Raw genomic sequence first — 27,013 nt, forward strand, 5'->3', positions numbered from 1 at the left:
AAGTTAACCACCGTAGATTAAATTAAACCCCATCAAGTAGAAAGCAGACACCAAACACCCAATGCAATATTAAAAGGCTGCACACAAGGGAGTGTGTGTGCGTGCGTGTGAGTCACTCTCTTCAGTCATACTTGAGCTTTCTTCTCTGACTAATGTAAATCAATGATGTAAAATGGCTGCTTCCCTCACTACAGCTTCAGTGACAGCAAACAGGTCCAAACACAGACCTGCTGTCGCCAAGGTGATGGATAGGTGAGAGAAAACTGATACAGAGGCGGCTTTCATCTCCCTCTCTTTCTGTCTGTCAGCCTTTTCCATGCGTCATGATTACTCTCCTCTTTTTCTTCATCTCCCACTCTATTTTTGTGACCTACGTCTGTAATAGTGTATTTGGGGAAAATCACACCTAACGGAAATGTGATATAATAACCGGAGGAAGATCTCTTAACTGTTTTGATAGAATTTAAACTGGATTACAGGGGGGAAAAAAGCACAAACATGGTGGATTCTGTTATCTGCTATTCTAATTCTAAAACACAAAGCAAAACAAAAAACAAAGCAAAAACAAAATAGAACATAAAAGCTAAGCAAAAACTAAATAAAAAAACTAAACATAAAAGCGGAGTAAAAGAACAAGCAAAGAAAAACAAAAAGGAAAGCAAATCAGAAAAACAAAGCAAAGCAGAAAACTAAAAAAAACAACAACAAAAAAAAAAACAAACGAACAAATGCAAAGCTAAGCAAAAAACTAAACAAAAATAAAAATACAAAACAAAAAACAAAAATGCAAAGCAAAAAGGAAAAACTAAGCTAAGCAGAAAACTAAATAAAAAGCAAAGCAAAAAAACTAAACAAAAACAAAAAACAAAAGGAAAAGCACAACATAACACTAAGCAAAAACAAAAACAAAACAAGCAAAGCATAACATAAAAGCAAAGCAAAAATGAAAACAAAACATCAAACTGCAAAGCAAACCAAGACAAAGCAAAGTGCATAAAAGCAAAGCAAAACAAAACACTACATGCAAACATGGTACAGTCTAGAGACATCAAAACCATCGTAAATGGAAAAAAGTACAATAAGATCAAAGTTATTGAACAGTTAAGCACTGTATTTATTTATCTGATTTTAATTTTTTTTTTTTTTACTATGACTAACAAGGTAAATCTACAGCATCTATAGGATAAATTCAGTCTCAGCTAAAGTTTTCACTTCAGTTGGCATAAGAACATGACTGCTTTTTTGCTGCTATCTTCTTTATCTGAATCCCTTCCCTCCCATGACCTTCAGTAATCTCTGAGATCGTGGATTGGCCCTGATGTACAACGTGATCGTTTTTTTCTCATTACGCGGCCCACCGCTTGGTGTAATTTATGCTCTTATTCATATTCCGTGTGAAGCGCTTTTAATCACCACGCAGCATGCAGCTGCTTCACATAACTATTGCAAAGATGCAATTAATTCCTGCTGTTGCCCGGCTTCCTCAACAAGCCAGAAATTAATACAACACTTAAGAAATACTGACTCATTTGTTCGGAGAAGAGAGGAGAAAATGCACACAACAAAGTTACAAGTGATTAACAGCCCATCAACTGCATGAGAACGACCTGAGTAAAGTATTTTACAGTAAAGTATTAGTAGGTAAAGGACTGACAGGTCACATGCATTATATTTTACATTATTTTCGAATAGATGAGGTGTTAGGGTGCCTTCAAAGTCAGTGTGAAACAAGTTTCCTTGTCTTCATACACAGACTCTGCCTGTTAAGTCACAGAGAGATTTTAGACACATGGTAGTTGAGAGGAGAGAGGAAATGGTAGGAGGAAAAAGAGGGACATGATATGAGCTGGAACTGAGCTTGCGACCCTTTCATTGGTTTTCGTGTCTGGAGCAGTAACCACAGGGGCACTGCTCCAACCTATATTATATTTATCAAAAAAGATACAGGCTAAAATGTCTGATATGCTCTGTCTCTCTGTCTGGACAGTAGACCTGTCAGGCCTCTGGGGTTTGCTGTGATGCGTCCATGCTCCCAGACTTAGATTAATAATTTAGATAGTTGCTGAGCCTGGTAAGACAAGCTGATGGCCGCTGGTCCGTGGGGCCATTTAAAAAAGTAATGGTGAACCACACCAGAGCCCCTGCCTGTGTTCAGAGGCTGTAAAAAAATGTGAGTGTTCTTAAGCCTATGTGCAGTGGCAGACTAGTGAAGCTGTAATTTGTTACACATGTCAGTGAGAAAAATACAGTGAATATATTTATAAACTGAATATATTCCTTTGATGCAAAGCTGAAGTGTCAGCATCATTAGTGTCACATGATCACTCATATGTGCTGATTTACTACTCAAGAAACATTTATTGTCATAATTTTTTGTGGAAACCGTGAAAGAATCTGATGAACAGAAAGGTCAAATAAACAGCATTTATTCAAAAAAAAAAAAAAAAAAAACTTTCAAGTTTTTTATTCTTATTGAATAAAAGTATTCAGAAATCTTACGCCAACCTTTTGAGCAGTGTGTATATTGCAAACGTATTAATAACCCCTTCATTTTTTCCATGCTTTGTTTTGTTGTTGCCTATGTTAAACTTCATCAGACCAGAGGATCTTGTTTCTTACAGTCTGAGGGTCCTTTCTGTGTTTTTTATTTATTTATTTTTTTGGCAAATTCCAAATGGGTTTTCATGTGTCTTCAGAACTGAGTCTGCCCACACTGCCATAAAGACCAGATTGGTGGAGTGATGTTTGTTCTTCTGTAGGTTTTTTCCATCTCCATATATGAGTATGGAGCTCAACTAAAGTGACCATCAGCTTCTTGGTCACCACTCTAACCAAGACTCTACTCCAATGATTGCTCTTGGAAGAGTTCTGGCTATCCAAAACTTCTTCCATTCAGGATAATGGAGGCTACATGCTTCTCTGAACCTTCAATGCAGCAATTTTTTTCTGAACTCTTCCCCAGATCTGTGGCTAGACACAATCCTGTTTCTGAGCTCTATATACAGGCAGTTCTTTTGACTTTAGGCCTTGATTTTTATTTTTAATATGCCTTTTTAAGCTGTTAGACCTTTTATTACTGACAGATATGTACCTTTCCAGATCATACCCATTCAGTTGGATTTGACACAGGTCAATTCCATTTAAAATATATTAACATCTACAAGCGATATGAATGCTCCTGAGCTAAATTTCAAATGTCCCAGAAAAGAGTATGCATGCTCATGCAATGTAATAATTTCTTCTTCTTCTTTTTTATTTTTTAAATAAATTTGCAAAGTTTTTATGAAAGCTGCTTTGGCATTATGGTCTAAGATTGAAGTGGACAAAAACTTAAAGCAATAATTTAAAGCAGTTTAACATATGGCAGCAACATAAATGTGAACACAATTTGAAAATAAATAAAGATGAATAATTCTGTAGGGTATGTATTATGTATGTGTGTGTGTGTGTCTATATATATATATATATATATATATATATATATATATATATATATATATATATATATATATATACGTACACACATACCCTTAATGAGCATAAGAGACTTTCTTAAAAAACATTAAACTACTTACATAACACCTTAGACAAAATATCAAGCAACTGGCACATAAAAAAAAAAAAAATAAATAAAATTTTTTGTTGGAACTTACTTCCCTTTTCTAAATCTTTAGTTTTTTCAATTTCTGTGCCCGAAAATGACTACTTCCGTTCAATATAATATCCAAAGAGCAGATTATTTTCTGCTTCCAGTGAGATTTAAAAATGTAGACCTGATGGGCCATCTGGTTCAATATTTTCTAATGCAAAGACAATTCAAGTGTTTTTCGGATTTAGTAAGGAAATTATCATCTATCTAAGAATATAAAATGGCATGATATAGGTTTAGTAAGTCTTGGTTTTAACAAACACTTTGCCGCCCTTCCCCTGTAAGTCCTGAAATCAATTCAAGGAGAGTTGCAACCTTCAGGCAGCCTAGTTTTAATTCCATCTGTTATCCCTTCACTGTTTCTATTTCTCATCCACTCTTCATCCCTTTCTCCGAGTCAATTGATTCCAGAGGCCTTTCAAGCACCCAATTAAACCCCTTTAGACTAGTCCAGTAGAGCTGGTTTAATGAATGCCAGCCTAGGCTGCTCTATGATAATCTCTCCTCCTCTCTGTTTTTCCTATCCATCCTGTGTAAACTTTAACCAATCATGCTTGAGTCCAAAATTGAAAGTCATTGATCAATTCATCTTGTAGCTGTGAACCAACATAAAAGCAAGTGAGTGGAAGATAGAGTGTGTGAGGGAGAGAGAGATTGGAAATTAGTTTGGCAAAATCCAATCTCAGGAACATGTAACAAACTGCCAGATCTTATTTAAAAAGCAGAAATGGTCCTATCAACACTTACTCTGGAAATAGATGAGAAAGAGGGGGAAAACAGATGAGGAAAGAGGGGATAAACAGTAGAGAAATCCCACAAGAGCAATCATCTTACTGACCTTCAAGTGCCCGACCACACACACACACACACAGACGAGCCAGGCAATCAGTCACATGTAAGAGGAAAATGGATGGAGAACTGATTAGCATAAAGCTATAGAAATGCTACAACAGAGTGTGAGGGTGGTGAGGCCATTCAATGCAAACACAATTTAGAGGCTTGTACAATTTTCTCCTGATCTAAAAGGCTGATCTACAAACAAACATGCACAAGGGCAGTAGAGGTCCTGTTGGAGCTTATCAGAGGCCTGACATCTTCATGAAGTCTCACACACACACACACAGACACCTTGAATGTTACACTGTAGATTTCATTTAACAAACCGATGCAATCTTTTTTGACAAACATGACCCATTTTGAACTAATTTATGTTTAACTCATTCATGAAGGATAAACTTGGCAAGCATTGCTCAGAATAGAAAACATTCACATGATTCAGTTCTCAGAGCCTCAACATCAGCAGTTAGCAGTGTTTGCTAGGGTAGATCACTATTGTTCTCACTCATAATTAAAGTTAGAGAATCAAACTAAATATTAAAGTTTGGTGGGTAACTCGTCTCACACTGTTTATGGTGCAGACATGTGTAGCAGAGGTATAGACCCAGTGATCGGCTGGCGTTACCCATGCAGGTGAAAATATCAGTGTTTGTACTTAATCATGATCGGTCAGTAGGTTATGTTTCATGAGCTAATTAGTGCCTATAATGTTGTGCATATAAAAGAAAGAAGTGTTTGGTGGCTTCGGATGCATCATCCTTTGTACTGCTCCTTTATGACGTGGTACTTTGAGTGAGTGCTAGAAGTTGGGTTTTTTCAGGTTGCTCTTGAAAATGCCTGTTAAATAAAGAGGCTTATTACCTTTGTTTTTAGATAAGGACCTGCAAGCTGTAATCCTGTGTGGTGAGCAACCATGTGTATTGCAGCATTATACTGTTTTCTTGGTAGGTATGGAAAATTTTAAGTTAGTTTTTAACAAGGTTTTTATACATAACTTTTTTTTGTTCAAATGCCAGCAGGTTTAATTGCACATCAAAGGGTTTCCAATGATCTTAATTGAAGCCTAACAAACATCAAGTCACTGTTCTGCTCTGTTTTGTAATGGTTTTGTCTGGACTTCATCTGGGTCCATCTGTTCTATTGTTTGATGCGTAGATTTAGGTGGGAGGGGTTGGCCATGGTACCTTGTACTGCATGTCCACATGGAGTGTGTGTGTCTTGGGTATTGTGTGGGGGAGAAATCTGAGGGTCTCTTGGTGGCCACCTCCCTCTTTATTTTATCTTGTAATGTACTTGTGTTGTATATTACCGGTAAAGACTTGTGATGTATTGAGACCTTGTGATTTTGTATTTGTCTCATTAATGGTATGTTAAAGTGATTTTATGTCCTTTTTTTATTATGGTCACCCTCCCTTTTGGCAGATTGTGTGTTAAAAGTTTCAAAAAATTGATCAGAAGAACGTAGGAGCTGCCCCGATCGCGAATCGTAAATATTCAACATGTTTAATATTTACGATAAGTTCTGATGTGTGGGGGAACCCCGAGGACAAACGCGCACACGCTCTGGAGTTATCACGTGAAATGAAACACTATCCAATCAGAAAGCGAGATGATGGAAGACGGAAGCAGTCATGGCTCAGCAGAAAGTGAAATTGACGTGGACAGCAGAGATGGAGAATCAGCTTGTTGATTTGTGACAACAGCATGAATGTTTATACAACGTGTTGTGTATGAAATCATTCCAAACACTATCAATGAAATTTCTTCCTGACTCTGGTTGAAAATCTGTTTGTGTGTGGTGTGCTGTCTTTGTCACATCATGACACACTATAGGACCAAAATGGTTAAATCTAGGATTTTTTTGTTTATCCTCATGTTTGTGGTCTATCACATTTTGTAAATCTTATAAGATGTAAAAAATCACTACATGATTGTGGATTATACTGCCCAACTATGTGAATTACTTCCATCTTCATTAACTTTGTGAAGCTTCTGTGCAATGGACTTGTAATGTAGTGACCAAAATCTCAAGTCTCTTGAAAATATATTTATATGTGTTTCAAAGATGAAAGAAAGGCTTATTGGTTTGGAAGGACATGAGGGTGAGTAACTGATGACAATTTTCATTTTGGGGTGAACTATCCCTTCAATGGCATCAAGCAATGCATTATTAAACACCCAGAACTCATTTTGCAAATGCCACATCTTAGCATCTGCATAGTAACCGAATGACAGGCCTCCACAACACCATCATGAAAGCAAGATTTGTATGGACAAGCCCCTCAGAAAATGTGAAAATCTAGTCAATTTAGCTGTTATCACAAGGTGCACAAACCGTTTTAATTTCAAGAATTCAGTTGTAGCTCACAGAAGCATGTGTGATGCGCCCCACGGCGGGAGATTTGAGTGACGTCTGTGGAGGGAGAGAAACATCAATGTGCTTTCTGCAACTTTTTCCTGAAGCGTTTGTTTAATTTGATGATGTTAACAAGGCAAGAGTAGATACCAGATCTGTTTTCCTCCGAGCCATTTTTGTTGGAGTGTCAAGTCACCCGTGCAGCTCCTCAAGGACTCCTTTTAGAGCGTCAAGGTAACTGTCAGTCTTAGCAGGAAAGCCCTACTGTAATTACCCAAATCACAGCGCTTGTGCTCACAGCGCTAATCCCTGTCAGTCAAACACAATCATTAAGCTTCCCTTTTTACCCCTGCGCATTCATTTTGTTTTCTTTTATTACGAGCTCACTTTCATCTCCTGCTCTTGCGTTTTATCTGTTTTCCACAGTCTTTAGCGTGCGAGAATTAAACCTGCTGCCTTTTCATTGTATGCCGAGTAATAAACACAACAAGAGCTCCAATAAACCCGCTAAATGCTAGCAGGAGTTGTCCGAGAGCTTGAAATTGATTCGGCTGTAGAGAATAAGTTGGAAATTTGGTTCGTGCATGCGATAGCATCTCTCGGGAAGACTCACATCCCAACAACAATCATTAAGAAAGTAGACTAACAACTTGACAGACAGACCATCATTTGATTTAGATGTGTATGTTTTTCCTGATGTTCTCACATGTAAACAAGGACTCATCACTAAACACATGTACACACAAGGCTATGCGTGAGGTGTTCTTTTAAATGCGATTACGACAGTCACTTACAGCTCCGTCATGTCAGATATCGCTAATATTTGACAGCTGCATCAGTTTATATTTACATGTCCCTGCAGTGGATAAAATATCTCTGTCTCGCTCACTCACTTTCTGCTTCACATTCATTTTCAATTCTCTTTCTTCTCTGAAGGCCACTTCAGAGTATTAATGAGAGCATTTATTGCGAAGTTCTGCCTTTAAACATTCAGTATGTCCTTTGGTTCACCTGGCTTTGGCAAGACAGCACAAGTCTCAGGCCTACTGTCAAATGCGTCCTTCACTGGGTATTAAACAACAGACTTCACACTTCTTATTTAATTTTGCAGTCCATGAGTCAAATGTACCATTCAGTTAAATATTTAGTTCAGTTGGATGAGAGTGTACTCTGGTGCTTATTAGGTGTCGCGTGGGAATCAATGATTAACAGTTCTTAAGTCCAGTTGCATAATCTTGAAATAATGTTCCTTCTTTGAAATGATCCATGCAGTGCAATGTTAACAGAAACAAATAAGGGAGAACTCAAACATTTTTCATAAAATCAGCAGGTTTGGTCACATTTTCTTATGTGTTCAGTCTTTATCACGTGGAATGCATTGTTCTTCTCTGGAAGGTTCATTTCAAATTTAGTATGTGACTTTTCAGCCTAAACAGTCAGTCAACAACACATTACTACACACCTCATGTCTCCAGTTCTCCCTCAAACTCCCACTCTAATTGGCTTTTCAATGTCGCTTCACAGTGATGTATTGGTTCATGCAGCCCAATCAATGTTGGCTTAATTAAATCCCGTTAATCATCATCTTATCACAAATTATTCTCACAACTTCACTTTAAAGGCATGTTCTGGGCTCAATACAAGTTAAGCTCTATTGGCAATGTCCGTGCAATGCCAATTAATTAATTTTGACTTGTCCATAAGTTCATAAAAACAAATACAGAAATGTAAAATGGAAATCTATGGGACAAAAACATTCTGGAGGCTTTAAAAATGAGATTAGTATTATTACACTATTTATTCTGTATGTTAATTAATTATGTGTGTTGAGAACTGTAAAGTTAGCATCCTTTCTGAGGTGAGACTGCTGTATTAGTTTGATTTAATGGCATCTTGCCCCATAGAATCCATTGTAAATGCATTCTAGTTAATATATTTTTGCTTGTGGTATGTCCACAACATAAAAACTTTCTGAATGTAAGTAACTCCTAAAACATTTGACATGGAGGCCCTTTTCTTGCATGAATGAGATATGAGCTTCTGAAATCTGTTCTATCATTCTGATGTATAAAAATGCAGAAAAGCTTTAGTGAGGGTTCGATTTAGGTGAAAAGAAATGTAAGAAAAAGAGGGAGTGTGATTATGCAACTAGCCATTTGCCATTGGATGTGTTGCCGCTCTTCTTTTTGACACTTTAATCAGTGTCAAATTTTAAATGTTAAATGTATAGTTAAGTAAACCCACACTCAAATGAACATGAGCCTTACATGTCACTGCTCAAATGCTTCTTTCTGAATCAGAATCAGAATCACGTTTATTGCCAAGTACTGTATGTATACACATGTACAAGGAATTTGTCTTGGTGCTTGACAAAGACAAAAGAAAAACAAGAATAAACAACAGAACAGTAAGATAAGCAATTTTAAAATAAGACAAGTAAAAGCTATACAATAAGAGCAGAGAGAAGAAAAAAATCAGGAAGATAAAAATATAAAATACAAAATAAACACATTAACTCTACATTTGTGCAGAATATGTAAGGGGGGAGTGCAAATGTTCACAGTTTAAACTTAAATTGTACAATCCTGAACATTGTGAAATGTGCAGCAAGGAGTCAGTGCAAAGTTTACAGTCTGGGATGTGGGAATATAAGAATATTGCAGCCGGAATTGTGTGTGTTAATGTAACACATGTGAAACAACACGTGTGTATGGTGTTTTTTTTTTTTTTCTTTTTTCTTTTAAGTCAAGTGTAAAGTCAATGGGAGTGAGTATGAAGACCTGATGGGTCATAGGTATTGTTGATAAGGACCGTTGTGGATCGAAAGGTCCTGGTCCTGATAGACAGCAGTCTTCTGCCAGATGGGAGTGCTTCAAAAAGTTTGTGTCCAGGGTGAGAAGTGTCAGCCACAATCTTAACCGCCCGCTTCAGGGTCCTGGAAGTGTTCAGGTCCTGAAGAGATGGAAGGTTGCATCCGATTACCTTCTCAGCAGAGCAGATGACACGTTGCAGTCTGCCTTTGTCCTTGGCAGCAGCATACCAGATAGTGATGGAGGTAGTGAGAATGGACTCAATGATGGAAGTGTAGAAGTGAAGCATCATTGTCTTTTTATTTTATTTTTTGTCTTTCTGGCTCAATTCTGTAGCACTTTTTCACTTTTTTAAATTGAACTATCCCCTCTGTCGTTCACATGCAGTCCTCATGACCAACAAAATTAGCCTTTCACACAAATTCGAAGAAAATCGGAGAAAGTAAATGAAGTGGAGCCCTGAGTGACTAAACAGAATTAAACAAAATGTCTTAAATTACCTTAGCTCTTCATAAAGCTATATTAGGTCAGGCTTATCTAATTGTGAGGTAGTTTTATTGGTAGAGCTAAATTGTAGGCATGTTAAGAGAAAAGGCCAGGATTGAGGGCCAATAAAGAGGTGGGCAGATAAGCGGGGAGACGAGTGAACGCAGTGATGTGTGAAATGAGAGAGAGAGAAAGCGCAGACTGACTTGACAAGGTGGCTTAAAGTCTTGACAGGTAGAATAAAGAAAAGAAAGTGAGCGCCTGCTCGAATCTCTCAAGATTAAATATGTTTTGGCATGATAAAGAAGGGCTTTTATCAAAGCATTAGTACAGATCACAATAGGTGTATCATTGTTAAGATGCTTTGACAATTTTTACATGGCTTTCTAGCATACTTTATTGTGATTGGACGGTTGACAAAAACCTGCCTCCTTAGTTACTGTTGCTTTGTCCAACAATTAATGGCGCTCTCACGCTACACAGCATGTTCTCATGTGTTAAAAAATACATCGAGGAGCAATGAGGGAAATGACAACATGCCAACAGATAAGACAGCAGGTTACCTTTTTTATGAAATTAAGTCTCGCCTTTTGAATTTTGTACGAAATTCAAATAATATATACAATTATATGACATGACAAATCACTGTAGCGCCTCAATTAAAGTGGCACGTGAACCAGTCATCTCTTCCTCTTTACTAGTTATAGTGCAAAATAAACATGAATGAACATTAGAAGGTATTTTGTTTCAGCCATGGAAAGACATCAATACACACCATTTTTTTTTTAAAGTTTTAATTTACTCTAGTGTCTGGTTTGTTTATTGGACAAAAAGAAAAGATTCAGAATTATGATTGGTCCATCTGAATTCCCTTCTGGCCTGTTATGTAGCCGAGGAACTGAACTGTGGGGCGGTGGAACTCGCACTTCTCCAGTTTGAGGTAAAGGTGGTGCTGACAAAGCCTCTGAAGGACCTGCTTAACATGGTGGTGATGGTCGGCTAGATTCCGGGAGTAGATGAGGATATCATCAATGTAAACGATCACAAACTTGTGGAGGAAATCCCGGAACACCTTGTTCATAAATCCCTGGAAGACTGATGGGGCTTTGGCAAGGCCATATGGTATAACAAGTTACTCATAGTGGCCAGAAGAATTCCTGGTTAAGAGCTTCCTTGACATACTCCTCCATAGCCTTGCGGACAGTGGGTAAACTTTACCCTTGGAGAATTTATTTCCAGGCAGCAGATCAATATCACAGTCCCATGGCCAATGAGGTGGTAGACAGGTGACTGCTTTCTTACTGATGACATCCTTGAATGCCACGTAATCAGATGGGATGGAGGGAGTTCCACTTGATTCAGGACATTCAATATGCGTGGAAGCGATCTGGAAAGCTGGTGGCATTTGGAGTGGACGTGAAAGTGCAGTGAGGCAGTGTTGGTGACAGTTCGCTCCAGCGAATAACCATACAGGAGTCCCATTTGATCTCTGGAGAATGGAGAATGAGCCAGGGGCGTCACAGGGTGACGTCCACCTTGGGTCCCTCCCGTGGCTTTTAGCATTAAGCTCTCCAATCCAACAGAATCATCATAAATTTCCATTTGAGGAATCCAATCGTTGCCTGTAGGTGCTGAGAAGAGCTACTTCATTCCATCTGCTAGCTGTCCCCAGATTTCGGTACTGCATGGTGTAGTTGTTGGAGGAAGATGCACCATGATGCAACTGCCTGAACTGGTCTGAAACAGAAAGCTCTCTTGTAGCGGAGCCAAACACCTCCTTGAAGTGGTTAGTGAAAGCCTCTTAGCATTTAATTATGATGTCGTTAGCATTCCATATTGCTTTTGCCCATGATAATGCATGACCAGAAAGAAGAGAAATCGGGAATGCTACCTTAGAGTGCTCTATGGTGAATTATCTCTATATACAGCGCCACTTGAAGGAGGAAGCCACCACATCCAGCTTGTTTCCCCCCTTAGGAAGCAGGCATAACCATGGGACTGGCAGAGGCAGATTGGGGGCTGGGGGCTGGCATGAGAGAGGCACAAAGAGTGTTGACCAGCTCCTGCAGAACGTCGACATGATCCATGGAAGTGGCAGTGTCGGTCCAGTCTTCTGTCACAAATCGAGCCAGAAAGGAGTGTGTTTTTGGTTGCCAGGGCAAGACAACCCTGCACAGATTACCAAAAGAGAAACAGCATTAAGGGACCAGTGGATGGAGTTTATTTTTACAGAGCATCAACGGAGTTGTGCAAGTGTTTGTTCTCCTGCATTTCGAAGATGCTTGTTTTACAAACAAGGTGGTCCAGTTTGACGCCGGATTTGCACATTGTTTATTTCTTAAGGATAATGCAATCTCAACGAAAAAGGGTCACGATCGTGTGTTGGAACCGCATGCGGTGAGTAAAACTGCTTCAAATATCTCTGTGTTGTTAACTTAGCTATCATCGGGTAAGCACATCAAGTAAACAACATGTGATGTTGTCATCAAACTGCACTTTCCACATGTACAGCTTAAAAAAAAAAGACGACAAAGTGGAACTTAGTCATTTTCCAAAACCGCTAAGCAAATATATACAGTTTCAGTACATACCACATAGAGAAGCTTTTGCTGATGCTGCTCTTGTTAAATTTCAGCCTCTGGATCTGATTCTGGATCATAAATACACGCTGAATCTGATTGTTAGCCATGGTTTGTTTTGGTTGGTTTTGTCCTCACAGTGTCACAGCTTCCAGACGCGCTCAACAAAGCTTACTGGCGCTCGTGATTCTTTAGCTCCGCTCACACGTCACGCCTCCAGCCGGTCGTGTTTTTCCGGGAAAAATCGGTACAGACTATCTTTCTCTTATGAATATAATAAAACTAAAGACTTTTTGGAGTTATGAAGGATGCAGTACTACTCTATAGGTACTCAAGATTAACAGGATATTGAGTGAAAACGAGCATTTCACCCCCCCTTTAACAAAAACTGCACTAAAAGAGCTCAGCAGCATCCCCCTATTAAGCATTGCATTGCCTATTAAGCACTTGATATATGCAAGTATGTATGCACATTGATGCAGGTACTGGGGACAATCCAGTGGAAACGTGAGAGGCAAATGAAATGGAAACACCTAATAACCCACAGCTCTTCACATGGACAGAGTGTACTGGATGTGTGTGTTTATAAGGAGCGGAGAGTGAGCGAAGTGCTGGAGAACATCATATGCCTGCGTACCTGTGGCAAGCATGGAATATTTCAACAAACAAGGAACAGGCCTTCTGTATGAGCTCCTGTGTGTGTGTAAGTGGTGGCATAAAGCCAAGCCCTGACTGATGTTCCATTTTGAAAACATTTATGTTGACCTGCTAATGGCAACCATGCTGTCGTTCAAAGAAAGCGCTAAAGAAACAGAGAAAGACACAGAATTCAAAGACACTCTTACATATAAAGCTTCAAATTAGGACCAAAGGGCTTTACCAGTCTGATGTCATTGGAGAACTTTTTTAGTTTCAACAAAGAACTTGTTATTCTCCAGTTCTTTAGAAAACTGTGTACTGGTGTTTTAAAGAACTTGGAAACAAATGCACTGATCTAAAGAGCTTACAATGTAACATTAATAAGATTTAAACGTCAAGATTCTTCAAACAACCACAGATAACCCCTATCTAGCCAAATGCAACGCAACTGATTTTTAAGAATGCACTAAGTTAAAGGGACAGTTCACCAAAAAATTAAAAATTTGTCTCACCCTCAGTTTTTTGCAAACCGAAACAACAGAGGAAAATTCACATTTTTGGGTGAACTATTCCTTTAAACACTGTAGCTACAACTAAATAATTAATCAGTAATTTATCAGCCTGAAAAGCCTTCATGTAAACACCTGAATAGATGCGAAAATTAAGGGTGTCAACTGCATCTTTTTTTATTATTATCATAATTTGAAAATAAAGAGCCATGTTTACCCATTCTAGACCACCAGTTGGAACTCTCTTCAAGACTTCAATGTGAACACCCATTGTTATGACATGCAGGCTAACATCGTTGCATAAGAAATAATCATGACATGTAGAAGTTTTCAAAAAATTGAAATATTGTCATTGTCAATGTCATTATTGAACTGGCAATAATGATATTGGTTGCACTTTATTTTACAGTACGTGTACTAACATGTACTTATAGTGTACTTACAGTGTATTTATCTAAGAAAGTTCTGGCAATACAAGGTAACTACATGGGGTAGGGTTAGGTTTAGGGGTAGGTTCAGGGTTAGTACCTAGTTATTACATAGTTATTGTAATTACCTTAATAAGTACATAGTATGTACATGAGGAACAGGACTGTAAAATAAAGTGCTACCATGATATTTATGCTCTCTGCATCTCCGGTGACAGTTCTGAACACAGCACTGCACACTCTGCATAAGCTAAAATGTGTTCATGTAATGAATATACAAATGAATATGTGAATCAGATTGCAGAATTAAGGGTTCATATAAACAGAAGTTTCAAAATCTGAAATTGGATCGGATTGATTAAAATTGGTGCATCTAAATATACCTAGTGATCACGATTAATCACATCCAAAATAAAAGTTTTATTTTACATAAAATATGTATGAGTGCTCTGTTTATTTATTATGTAGATATACATACACACATATACAGTATATATTTTGGAAATATATATATATTATATTATATATAAATATATTAATTATATTAACCATTGTTTTTAATATACATGCATGTGTTTGTAATTATATATGAATAATAAACATACACAGTACACACAAATACATATATTATGTAAAACAATTTTTTTGATGCAGTTAATCACTATGAATCATTTGACAGCACTAATAAATACATAAAACCACTTTAAGCTTCTAGACAAAAAATTAAGTCAAAGCTGTGCCTTTCAATAAATCCTTTCATTTCCACTTAACAAAATGGGGAAAGCACCTTGTGACATCATCACGCTCTGAATAGAGAGCAGGTTGAAGCTGTGGTTATCACAAAGCCCGCAAGTGTGTCGAAACCTAAATCCCACATACAAGCTTCCAGGAAATACGGTCTTTTAGATACATGCACACACGCAAACATCCAACACACCCCCACACACTCCTGCTGTTAGCACAAAGAGTGTAACGGGGTGAAGACCTGATGAATACAGAGTTCCAGCTACATGCTGTGCACTTCAATTCCAGAACAAGGCTTGAGGAAGGCAGAGAACAGAGGGCATCATCCCTCACCTCTGCACTGTGTGTATACATAGATGAATACAACTCCAGTTTTCTAAAACTCAGGAAATTGTCTATTTTGGGAAGTTGAAATCCTGGATCAAGCCTGATCTGTTCTGCTTGGACGAACCCAAGAGCTGGCAGCAAGCTGTGCCAGCCCATGTATAAAGAGGGTACTGGCGAGTGTTTACTGATTTGGAACATCACATGTCTGCAGAAATTATTAGATCTTTGTGCTTCTATCATAAGATGTGTTATTCTGGCGTGTATTTTATGTAAATCATGATTAAGCTACATTCCCAGCAATGTCTTGCAAGCTTTATCTTCATTGCGTAATGTAGCGGCACACTACTTTTTTTAACTGATGCTGCTACCTTTGTTTATCATCTTATTAGGCTTTTTATATATGTTTTTATTTTTATGTTTTCATTTTAATTTTAGATATAAAGTTGTATTTTGTATACTTTATTTCAGCTTTTTTTTTTTTTATGGGAATAGTTCATCCAAAAACTACATTTTCAGAAAATGTACACACACTCAGGCCATCCAAGATCTATTTATTATTTTATTTTTATTTTTTTATGCTTCGAAACCATATTGTGGATAGTGGACTCATGTTTTAGCAACAGTTTGAAGTCAAAAACATCTTGATGATGGATTTGTTTCTTACAAAAACAGCTTTTTTCTCCACAAGATATTAAAGGGGTCATGGCATGACAAAACAAATTTGCCTTGATCTATTGGCAAATAAGAGGTCTTTTTTTTATCATTAACACATCCTGCAAGATTCATGGTTTAAAATGTCCTTATTTTATTAGAGTTAATTTAATCAAGCTCCAAAAACAGCACCCATTCACTGCAGAGGATCCATTGGTGACCATGTGATGTGATGCAATACTTCTTCAAAATATGTTCTGATGAAGAAACACCCTCAGGCTATTCAAGAAGTAGATGAGTTTGAGGAATTTTCACTATTCCTTTAATAACTCAAACTAGGTGAACCACACGCCACTAAAGCAAACGAGGAACTTGGTTGCACAATAATTGCTCAGGTGACTGGCCCAAAACATTTTCCTGGAACTCATCGCCCTTGAACAAGATGACAGATTTCAGACTGTGCACTCGTGCTGGGTCCTGAGACAATCCAAATGGTAAACTGAGATTGATGGGAATGGCAAGAGATCCAGATATCAAACACACAAACACTGAACTTGTACCTTTCTAAGCATCTCTATGTCTGGAATTCTCTCCATCTTTCAGTCTGTAGAGATCTCTTGATTTTATGGCGGTTTCTGACACTCACGCCCTCATTCTTCCCCTCAGATGACCTCCAATCCCTATTTAAGTCCATTCGCGTCAGCCTGATTGTGTGTCGTCTCTCTTAAAATATTTAAGATGTTTTTGCTGTTAGTGTTCACTGCTGAGGTATGCTCTGAGTACATGAGTGTGTTACAGTACACAGCTATGCTTCGCTCACTTTTAGCTATGAAACACTTACGAGACATTATATGTTGCATTATATATGAATCTTTGCTGGAATCTCCTGAAATCTTTCACATACGCAGGTCTGCACATGTAGACTGTAAATCTTCGCTGCATAAACATGTTGCTAATGGCTTCCTGCTGCAGATGTTGAACTGCTGACATTGGTGCATCACATATTAAATGCAAGCAGTACAAATTACAGTTTCTCCAAGGCATACTGTCAAAATGCCAAAGAAGTATAACCATCAGGAGAGCCTGAGGAATTTGTGGGAGTTTTGTGTGATTTTGTGCATTCCTTCATTGACCCAAAAGCCAATTGTGTTTTTGCCTTCTAACAAAATATATTGCATGTTTATGTGTGTAATGCTTTTCATAATATATATAATTTCAAAGCAGCTTTACTAAAGAGCCAGAGGCGACTTAAGTCAAGGGAAAAAATGCTAGATAGATTGTTCACGCTGCTCAAAAATGTATGTGTGATGGTGTCAGTGGCCTTTTTACAGTAAGTGTGTTTGTGTCAGCAGTTAGACACAGTGCCCCACTTTCAGCAACAGAGGATTTCAGTCCAGAGCAAACGCTAGTTGAACGGGGCTCTCAACAACACTAGAAAGTGTGTGGTCAAAACCAGAAAACAGTCAGACAAGGAAGATCATGAGCCAAATCAGAACAGACAAAGCGATAGTGAAAGCACTAAACCAGAATAATGAGACGAAATGATTCAGAAGCATTCAATAAACAGCCTACGGAAGATTCTGTGTGGATCCGCAAACACCTCATTTACAGAATGGGTGTCAGTATTTCACATGGTGTCTCACGATACTGGAAAGGTCAGAGGTCAGTTAAACACTAATGACCTGAATACAACAACAAAGTCTCTTTGGCTTTATTCACATAAATCCCCTTTGTTTTTCAAATATGATCTTTTGGACTGTTCCCTAAGTGATGAAATCTGCTTTGTTTTTTCGCAATGCAGTCTATATATAATAAATCTACATAGGTCTCTAAAGTCACAGCTTGAGCACAAGTCCCTAATGCCATTAGACAATATATATTCTTCGTATAAAAGGCCCAGTTGTTCAGTCTTAGTTCACTTTAGCCCTTCATTCAGACTCTTCATGTCAAGAGAAAAACACATACATAAACACCCACACCTTTTAGTTATCTTACCCAGGCTCCTTGTTATCAGTTTGAGTAATAAGCTGAAGTTCATGAACACAAAACCATCCGCAGCCGAAGTCAAACATCTGCCCGCATAAAACTGCTGCTATCTTTCTTTAAAACCGTCTGCTATAAAGAGAAAGGCAGAAAGGTATGAAACGGTTCCATTCCACTGACATCGGCCAAAATATTAGCCTTGAGTGAGCACAGCAACTTCCTTTCAGCCCTCGAACCCCCCTTCACGGAGGTTAACAGCAGGAGGAGAGGAGAAATAGAGCAGAAAAGGAGAGATAATGAAGGAGAGACAAAGAAAGTGTGAGAGAACTCGAGCAAAAACCTCCAATCTCCTGGTCTTGCTTTGCCACCTGTCAAAATCGTGGGAATTTACTAACCAAATGCAAGTAATCAGTGTAAACACTGGCTAGGCCATGGAAGGCTAACCACGGTCAGAGTCCCAAAATCAACATGGCACTCAAAATCTCAGAGCCAAGGTAAAGACGCAGACACCACCTCTCAGACTGCTGCTGCTACACACACACACACACTTATCAAAGACCGCTTGTAAGCGAATGCTAATCTTCAACCGACATACTTGTACATTCATTAGAAACTGAAATCATCAGTCGACAGCTAAATTAGATGATGGTTTAGTTTAGTAGTGGCTCTGCTTCCTTAGTTACTTCCTCTTCCTTTAAAAAAAAGAGAAATGAATACGTGGGTTTTGTTGTCTCAGCAAGTCTTGTTAGCTAGATATAATCTAAAGCAGTCCTTATCACAGCATTAAATGAGATATGCGGCTTATCCTGCACTGCTATTCAGAATCTGCAGTGCAACGGAAAAATAAATTATATTTAGCTGAGTTGCCAGTTTGCAATCTGAATTGAATTTCATGAGAGAGACTAGGTGGCATGAAATAATATGGAGACAATACATGCCATATACATTTTTTTTTACACTGTGTCATTCCTACTGGTTGCATGTAACAACAAATGTAAAACACAGGCATCGTTCAGTGCTTTTCAAAGAATCATAGAAAGTCATATAGTCTTACTTATCAGTCTTAAGCATGGCCAAGTGGTTAGAGACTTTGACTCTCAATCCTTAGATTGTGGGTTCGAGTCTTGGGCCAGCAACACTTTGACTGAGATGCCCTTGAGCAAGGCACTGAACCCCCAACTGCTCCAGCATAAAGTCTGCCCACCAAAACCACCATAAATGGCTGCCCACTGCTCTGGATGTTTGTGTGTGTGTGTGTGTTCACTGCTCTGTGTGTGTGCACTTTGAATGGGTTAAATGCAGAGCACGAATTCTGAGTATGAGTCACCATGCTTGGCTGTATGTCACATCACTCACTCAAATTATAGTTTTGATTCAGTCTTATATTAGAACAATATATATTTTTTATAAATACAAACAATCACTAAAACAAAAAAAAACTATTGCATTTTTATTTAATTTGTATTTTTTAATTGTTATAAACAAATAAGCAGTGTTGGTGGTAACGCATTACATGTATCGAAAGTTATGTAATCAGATTACTTTTTTCAAATAGCTAGTAAAGTAACGCATTACTTTTTAATTTACAAGAAAATATGTAAGTTATTTTTTTTTTTTAAGTATCACCAGTTTTCCCATTTATTGACTGACAAGTCTCCTGTTGCCACATTGAGAGAAATTGAAAGTACAGTAGTGTTGTGTGCACTGTGTGAACATTATGTAGTTCTATACTATACTAATGAGAATGTGCATTAATTCATCCCACTTACAAAGAAAAAAAAAAAAAACAGATTTAGTATTCCTCAAAATGATTTAAAAGAGTGATATGCAAACTCAGAATATGACGCAAACCTGCAATAATTAAATATGTTAAATAACACAAATGTACAGTATCTCATTTTTTTAACTAATGGCTTTGCAGTTAACCTTTGATGATCTAGTTCAACCATACTGATAAGCAAAAACGACTTTAGATAAACTAACAATTGTGCTTCATTCATTTAAAAAAATGTATTATTATTATTATTATTATTGCTGACGTGTTGAACCTTCTCCTGTGTTCTACTGTATAGACGTGAATTTACTTTTCCTTCAGCCTGAGGTTTATTCATTCATTTACAATTGCTACAAATGGAACTTCTTATATTAAAAACAATGCTAGTAGTGTTTACTTTTGCAAACAAGTTATTACACTTTTTGATGGATAAATAAACAGACTAAATTTATATATTTCCCATAATTTTAATTCAAAAGTTGATGCAAATTTTTTTCAATAACTTTTGTAGATGAAAATAAACTGCCAATATATATAAGTTTACTTAGAAAACTTGTTTTATTTTAAAACCATGCAAATAAGAAACAGATCTGAGTGGACATTGAGCTGCCAATAAGTGTTAAACACAGATTTGAATCTCTTTGACCATGTTTAAAAAGTGTCCCAGGATGCACCTCATGAAGTTGAGGGGATGTCCAGAGAAATAATCAATCTTGACCAAAGTTGTCAGCTTTAAGTAAGATGTTATTACAAGATTTTGCTACTACATAATTTCCACCTTTATTTCACAGTTTTGACTGACTTCACTATTATTCTAAATAAAGAATGAACGGCTGAGGCTGAACCTTTGACTAAAATATAAATCACTCATTGTCTTTGATGACAGGTTAAAAGCATGAGGCGCTAGGAGAACTTGGGATGTCTCAAACTTATCAAGAGCAGGTTTCCCCTGACTGATACATGAATGTGTCTGTCGAGGGAACAGGGTGTAACTCTGACCCTCCCTTTTTTCAGAAGCACTGGAGTCAGTCAGTCAACTTATAATAACAACAACACCCATGAACCCACATATACAGTACATACAGAAAAATGGCACATGCACTGTATGTACAGTAAGCCAAGGCAACAGGCAGACTGCTCCTTTAAGAATGAGAAAGTGAAGGGGGAACGGAGAGGGAGAGGGAGGGAGAGCATTCAATCGCAACGGTGGAACGTCAAATCACCTCACTACGCTTGTTCTGCAGAACTCCCAGTGTGCGGTTACATTAGCTGAGCAAAGGGAGAGAGAGAGAGAGAGAGAGAGAGAGAGAGAGAGAGAGGTGGTGGGGGGAACAGGGCATGTCACAGGAGCCTACCTCACACACAGCTGCAGGGGAGGCAGGTGGCAGTTTGACCCCTTCTGTCCTGCGGCGGAGACCCCAAACCAGTGAGCCGAGAAGGGGTGTCAGTGTCCCGGTGCACTCTTTCCTCTTCTGTCCTGATATCTATCTTCCTGCACCCTGTTGCACTGTGGTCACCGCATTGCTACGAAGTTTGTCAAACTTTCAAGTGACTGTCAACACAGAAGTGAGAGTGAGAGAGGCTGGACGGAAAGTTTTAAAAGAGACGAGTGAAAAAAAGAAGCGGTTTCAATTTCCTGAACTACCTTGCTCTCTCTCTCTCTCTCTCTGTTCGAGTTGTACCAGAGGCAGTGAGCTGGCTGAATGGGGACGGCTAGAGCCATCTGTTAAAACACGCCTGCCTCTTTTGCTTTACTCACATTCTCCCTCAATCGCCGGGCGACCGAGGAGGAGGGGGGAGGCAAAGAAAGAGAGATACTGAAAAAGAGAGGCTGTTCTGCCTGCTGGTACCCAATCTGAACACACAAACACTCACATAGGGCAGCACAGGCGGAGCTTGCGGACTCAGTGAGTGAAAGGGGAAAGCTTGGCTTCGGTGTGCAGTATTCATGGTTATTCATGTGGCTTCTACCTTCTGGGCTTAATAGAGTCAGAAGAAGCTTCAAAGTACAACAACTTATATTAGTACAGACAGATGTGTCACGTACATTCAAATGTGCTTCCATTTGTTTTTAAGCCAGGTGGATCTTGAATTCAACTTCCAATTCTCAATGTAATAAAATTTGTTTTACCTTTGGTAATAAAAAATAATAATTGAGAAAATGTTTAATTAATTCATTTGACTAATTATTTTTATTAAAACATATTTTGTCATGATTTGATTCTATATAACTAATACATTGTACACAGTAAGTAACAAACCAATGCTGCTAAATGAATTTAATGATTTTTTTTTTATTCAGGGAAAAGAAGCTAAGTATATACAGGTATTATTGTTCAAATGTTTTTAGTATTTTTTTGTTTTATTTTTGAAATATATTATTTATTTGACCAAAAACACAGTAAAACAGTTATATTGTGAAATATTATTCTAATTTAAAATAACCATTTTCTATTGAATATATTTTTAAATGTAATTGACTGAAGTTTCAGCAACATTACAGTCTTCAGTGTCAAATGATCCTTCAGAAAATATTCTAATATGCTGATTTGCTGCTCAAGAAACATTTCTTATCAATGTTTAAAACAGTTATCCTACTTAATATTTGTGTGAAAACAGATACGTTTGCCACTAGAGGGCGCACTACCAAAACAATAACAATCGCATGGTTTGATGACGCTAAGGAGCGTGGAATGATGGGATTTGTCGTCTTCTACCCAACCGCTGACGACCATCAACCAGACGATATGAAAACGATTAGCACTTGTTCAACAAATATATACACTCGTGTACATCCGATTGGCATCTCTTTCTAGTTGAAGTTTGTCGCGAAGCTCTCTCCATCTAGAAAATGCAACACCGATACTGATCCTAGCTCTTTCTCTCCTCTTGTCCCAAACTCTTCTTAGATCATTTGGTTGGCCCAGCAGACGGTAAGCAGTAATTCTTTTCCATAAATAAGTAACACAATCCACCATAAAATGTGCAAGAAGTAAAATAAGGAACTGCTTGAAGCAAGCTAGTGGTTTGCTGGACGCTAGACACTACTTCCGCATTTGTCCACACACTGTTGTCATGTGGTTTCTACATCAGTAAAGGCGGGAACAAAGGGTAACTGCGTCATTGACAGGCGACTGCACTGCCCCGTGTCACTGTTCAGAATGGGGATTTTCTCATGATTTACAAGTAGTTGAAAACATTAGAGATATTGTTAGTAACCAGCTGGACAAAATATATAACACTAGCCTAGTAGTTTTGGGATATTTCACTGCAAATATTTTACAAATTGTACCTTTAACAGAAAGTTTCAAAAGAGCAGCATTTATTATAAATGTCTTTACTGTCACTTTTGATAGATTTAATGCATCCTTGCTAAATAAAAGTTTGTATGCCTTTAAAAACGACTGACTCCAAACTTTTGAACAGTATTATCGACTGTGCCCTAATACAGGCAGTTATGCCACCCCTAAGTAAAAAATCTCTGAGCTAGTGCAACGAGTCAATTTGTCGATTTTTCCGTTCCTCCGCCTTCTATTCCTGAGAACGGCGAGGCGAGAGAGAATGTTCTATGAGAATGATATAAATGGTACATGGTGAACCCGTAAGGTTATCCACCGCCTCCAAGGCCTCGTGTAACAGATTTAACTAAGACCAGAATAGAACTCAAGGATTTCAGTCATCAAGGGAAACGGGAGAGAGAAACTAGATTTTTGCATTTACTGAAGAAAACACAAGTAGTGGTTGCCCCAGCAAAACTAGCCAACACAATGTTAGGGGCTTCTGAGGTGTTGCCAGGCTATTGATATATGGTTGCTAAGGTGTTCAGGTGGTTGCTAGGTGATTACATACTGCCCTAGGAGGACAACAGTGATATTCTGGTCTCTATATATAGCTCAGGTCCCTCCTTCAATGTAAGGATTTTTCTGCCTGTTTCATATTTTTGAAGTATAGCAGGTGCAGTCACATGTAACTTGAATGTGAAAGGTTCGAGTGTGATTTACACATATTTGAGCTGAGCAAAAACAGTCCTGCTTTATATTCCAAAGCAGTATTTCTTCTCAGACTGTTTTAATTTAATATAATAATCATAAACACTGGTTTGTAGAATAGATACTGCATGTTGTTATTCTTCTAGTTATTTTCTATAACACCACGAAATTGCCACAAAACAAACCATAGGACTTATTTTGTTGTGTTATGCTAATTTCAATGTGTTGCGGCTTGTTTCCATTGTCTTATATTTATTGTGTTGCGGCTTGTTTCTGCTCTGTTGTGTTAATTTCTTTGTGCTGCGGCAAATTTCTGTTGTGTTGTGTTAATTTCGTTGTGTTTCTTGTTTTCATTGAGTTGTGTTTTGGTTAGTTTCCATTATGTTATGTTAATTTCATTGTGCTGTGGCTTGTTTCCGCTGTGTTGTGTTAATTTCGTTGTTTTCTTTGTGCTTGTGTTCATTGTTTTGTATTAATTTCTTTGGGTTGTGGCTATTTTCCGTTGTGTTAATTTCATTGTGTTGTGCTAATTTTGTTGTGTTGTGGATCGTTTCTACTGTGTTGTGGTTTGTTTTAATTTTGTTGTGTTAATTTCATTGTGTTCCACCTCATTTCCTTTGTGTTGTGTTATTATCTTTGTGTTGCAGCTCATTTCCGCTGTGTTGTGTTATTTTCGTTGTGTTGCAGCTCGTTTCCGCTGTGTTGTGTTAATTTCATTGTTTTACAGCTTGTTTTCATTGTGTTGTGGCTTGTTTTCATTGTGTTGTGTTAATTTCATTGTGTTGCACCTCATTTCCTTTGTGTTGTGTTATTTTCTTTGAGTTGCAGCTTCTTTCCGCTGTGTTGTGTTAATTTCATTGTGTTGCAGCTTGTATCCATTGTGTTAATTATGTTGTGTTGCAGCTTGTTTCGGTTGTGTTGCGGTTTGTTTTCATTGTGTTGTGTTAATTTTGTTGTGATGCAGCTTGATTCTGTTGTGTTGTGTTCATTTCATTGCATTATGGCTTGTTTTCATTGTGTTGTGTTGTGGCTTGTTTTCATTGTGTTGCATTAATTTCATTCTGCTGCAGCTCATTTCCATTGTTTTGTGTTAATTTCATTGTGATGTCTTTTGTGTTGTGTTCATTTCGTTGTGTTTGTGGCTTGTTTTCAATGTGTTGTGGCTTGTTTCCATTGTGTAGTGCTAATTTAACTGTGTTGTGGTTTGTCTACATTGTCAGATGTCAGAAGTCAGCATTGTGTTGAGTTAATTTTGTTGCTTTGTGGAGATTTCATTGTGTTTTGCACTACTGAGTCATCATAGAAAACAGCAAACTTTCGCAATGCAAAATAAGGTGAAAATCATAAGTCTGAGATTGCTTAGAGAAAACTGAAAGCACATCTCTTCTCAAAACGTTGCACCACTTCAGATGTCAATTATGTTAGCAGCAAGAATGGAATTGTAACTTTGTGTGTGTGTGTGTGTGTGTGTGTGTGTGTGTGTGTGTGTGTGTGTGTGTGTGTGTGTGTGTGTGTGTTTGCACCTTTCTGTAGGCTGGCCTACTGTGAGCAGCATCGTAGAAACTTTAAAAATAACTTCTTGGAAACTTCAAGGTTGGTATTTGAATGTCCTGTAATACAGTAAAGAAGATAATAAGAGGATGATGAAGGGAGAATAGGACAGATGAAGGCAAATGAAAGCATGGAGGGAGGAAGAGTAGACAAATAGTTTCCATATAAAAGTAAAGTTGCCACTCTCTTTTTCTGTTTATCCACAACCTCGTTTCCTCCCATTCTTTCTTGGTAATAGAGAAAAGTGCCAACCTTTTTCTCTTCTTCTTGCTGAGGCATCAAAAGCTAAAGGTTGCATATATCTATCAATGTCTGAATGACAGGAACCTGACAAATGCCCCTGCGCTCGCTTTCAAGAGTCATTCAGTTGGAAAAGACACCACCTAGGCTTTCCCACAGAGTGCAGTGCAGTGAAAAGCACACAGCGAGGAGATTATATGTTGAAGATCAGAGTTTGCTCTTTAACCAATCCCACTCTCAATCTAATGGGCAGGATGGATTAAATTTAATCTTTAGTCTTTTAAGGGAGGTCGTGTGAGGGGCGTTTGTGCCATGCAAGAGGGACTGGATCATGGTTTGAACTTTACTTGTTCCCACAAACTGAGCTCTCGTAATCCAGATTAGATTAATTCACATTATGGAGGGACATCTAATCTGGATTGCAGTACTGATGTGGTGTTCTGCAGTAACCTTGCAATATAAACTCATATACAAGTGGTATCAGTCTCTAAGGCTTTTTTTCTAAATTTTCTACATTACAGTCAGCCAAAACCATCTCTCTTCAAGTTCATTCCCTCAATCGTTTGAATCTGCGAAACCAGTGTTCTCAACCTTTTGGACTCCACAATCCCTTCGGACAATATTTTATCTAAATTGATATTTTTAAGACTTACAGGGCCCCCGGGAGGCCCCCTAGTGAGCCCCTGCCTCCTCGACTGCTCTTTTGCTCTTCTGCTCTTCTTATCACTCTTAGTTATTTCTTACCTCATTTTCTGTTCCAGTGCAGTCTTTTGTAATAACTTGTTGACTGTGTGTGTGTGTGTGTGTGTGTTTAGGCAGCTCTGGACCAAAGGCAGGCTAATCATAATATTCATTATTCATTATCAGTGTTGCCAAACAGAGTAGGTTCTGCCCCAACAGCTTCAGGCTTCAGCTCTGCCACTCCAATCAACTGCATCTACAAGGATGAATTATAATTATACAAAATCCCATACAAATTACTACCAAGAACAGTATAATGCTGAACCCTCAGGTGAAACCTCAGCTAAAGAGACTTCAGAGGCTGCTGATTACAAGTGAAAGGGTTTAATTTGAGTATGAGGGGGAGGGATAAATAGCAGGGGCTGAAAACGAAAATTAGATGTATGAACAAGAGGCATCAGCATACTTGGTGCGGTGGAATGTGATCTCTAATTTCTTCATGTTTGTTTTTATTTTTTTTTAGACAACATTGCCCAAAGTGTTTCTAAATTTTGCAAGATACCAAAGTTTGCAGACTAAAAATTTTTTTTTAATATATTTTAAATTCTTATTTCTTATATATTTAAATGTAACTTTTTTTTTTAATTATGCAATACTCATTTATGTACAAGTATGGTAACACTTTATATTAAAGGTGCAATAGGAGATCCTGGAAAATGCTAACATTAGCCTGACAGCACTGAAAGGGAACACCCCACCCTCCCTGCAATCGCTGTCCAA

General features: G+C 38.0%; 1 protein-coding gene across 6 annotated transcripts in view; it reads right to left on the reverse strand.

Annotated features, from left to right (window-relative positions):
* The window catches only part of sulf2b (sulfatase 2b), a 140,728-nt gene extending 119,067 nt beyond the window's left edge, over positions 1 to 21,661 (reverse strand). For 2 of the 6 annotated variants that reach the window (XM_052593637.1, XM_052593633.1), the window contains exon 1: positions 21,128 to 21,505. The gene's annotated coding sequence lies outside the window, so the exon portion shown is untranslated. Of the gene's footprint in view, positions 1 to 21,127 lie in introns of all 6 variants that reach the window. The other 4 variants (XM_052593638.1, XM_052593645.1, XM_052593636.1 and 1 more) reach the window with 3 other exon arrangements.
* Between the last annotated feature and the right edge of the window lie 5,352 nt (positions 21,662 to 27,013).

The sequence above is a fragment of the Carassius gibelio genome, chromosome B23, assembly GCF_023724105.1.
Source record: "Carassius gibelio isolate Cgi1373 ecotype wild population from Czech Republic chromosome B23, carGib1.2-hapl.c, whole genome shotgun sequence".
NCBI classification, from domain to species: domain Eukaryota; kingdom Metazoa; phylum Chordata; class Actinopteri; order Cypriniformes; family Cyprinidae; genus Carassius; species Carassius gibelio.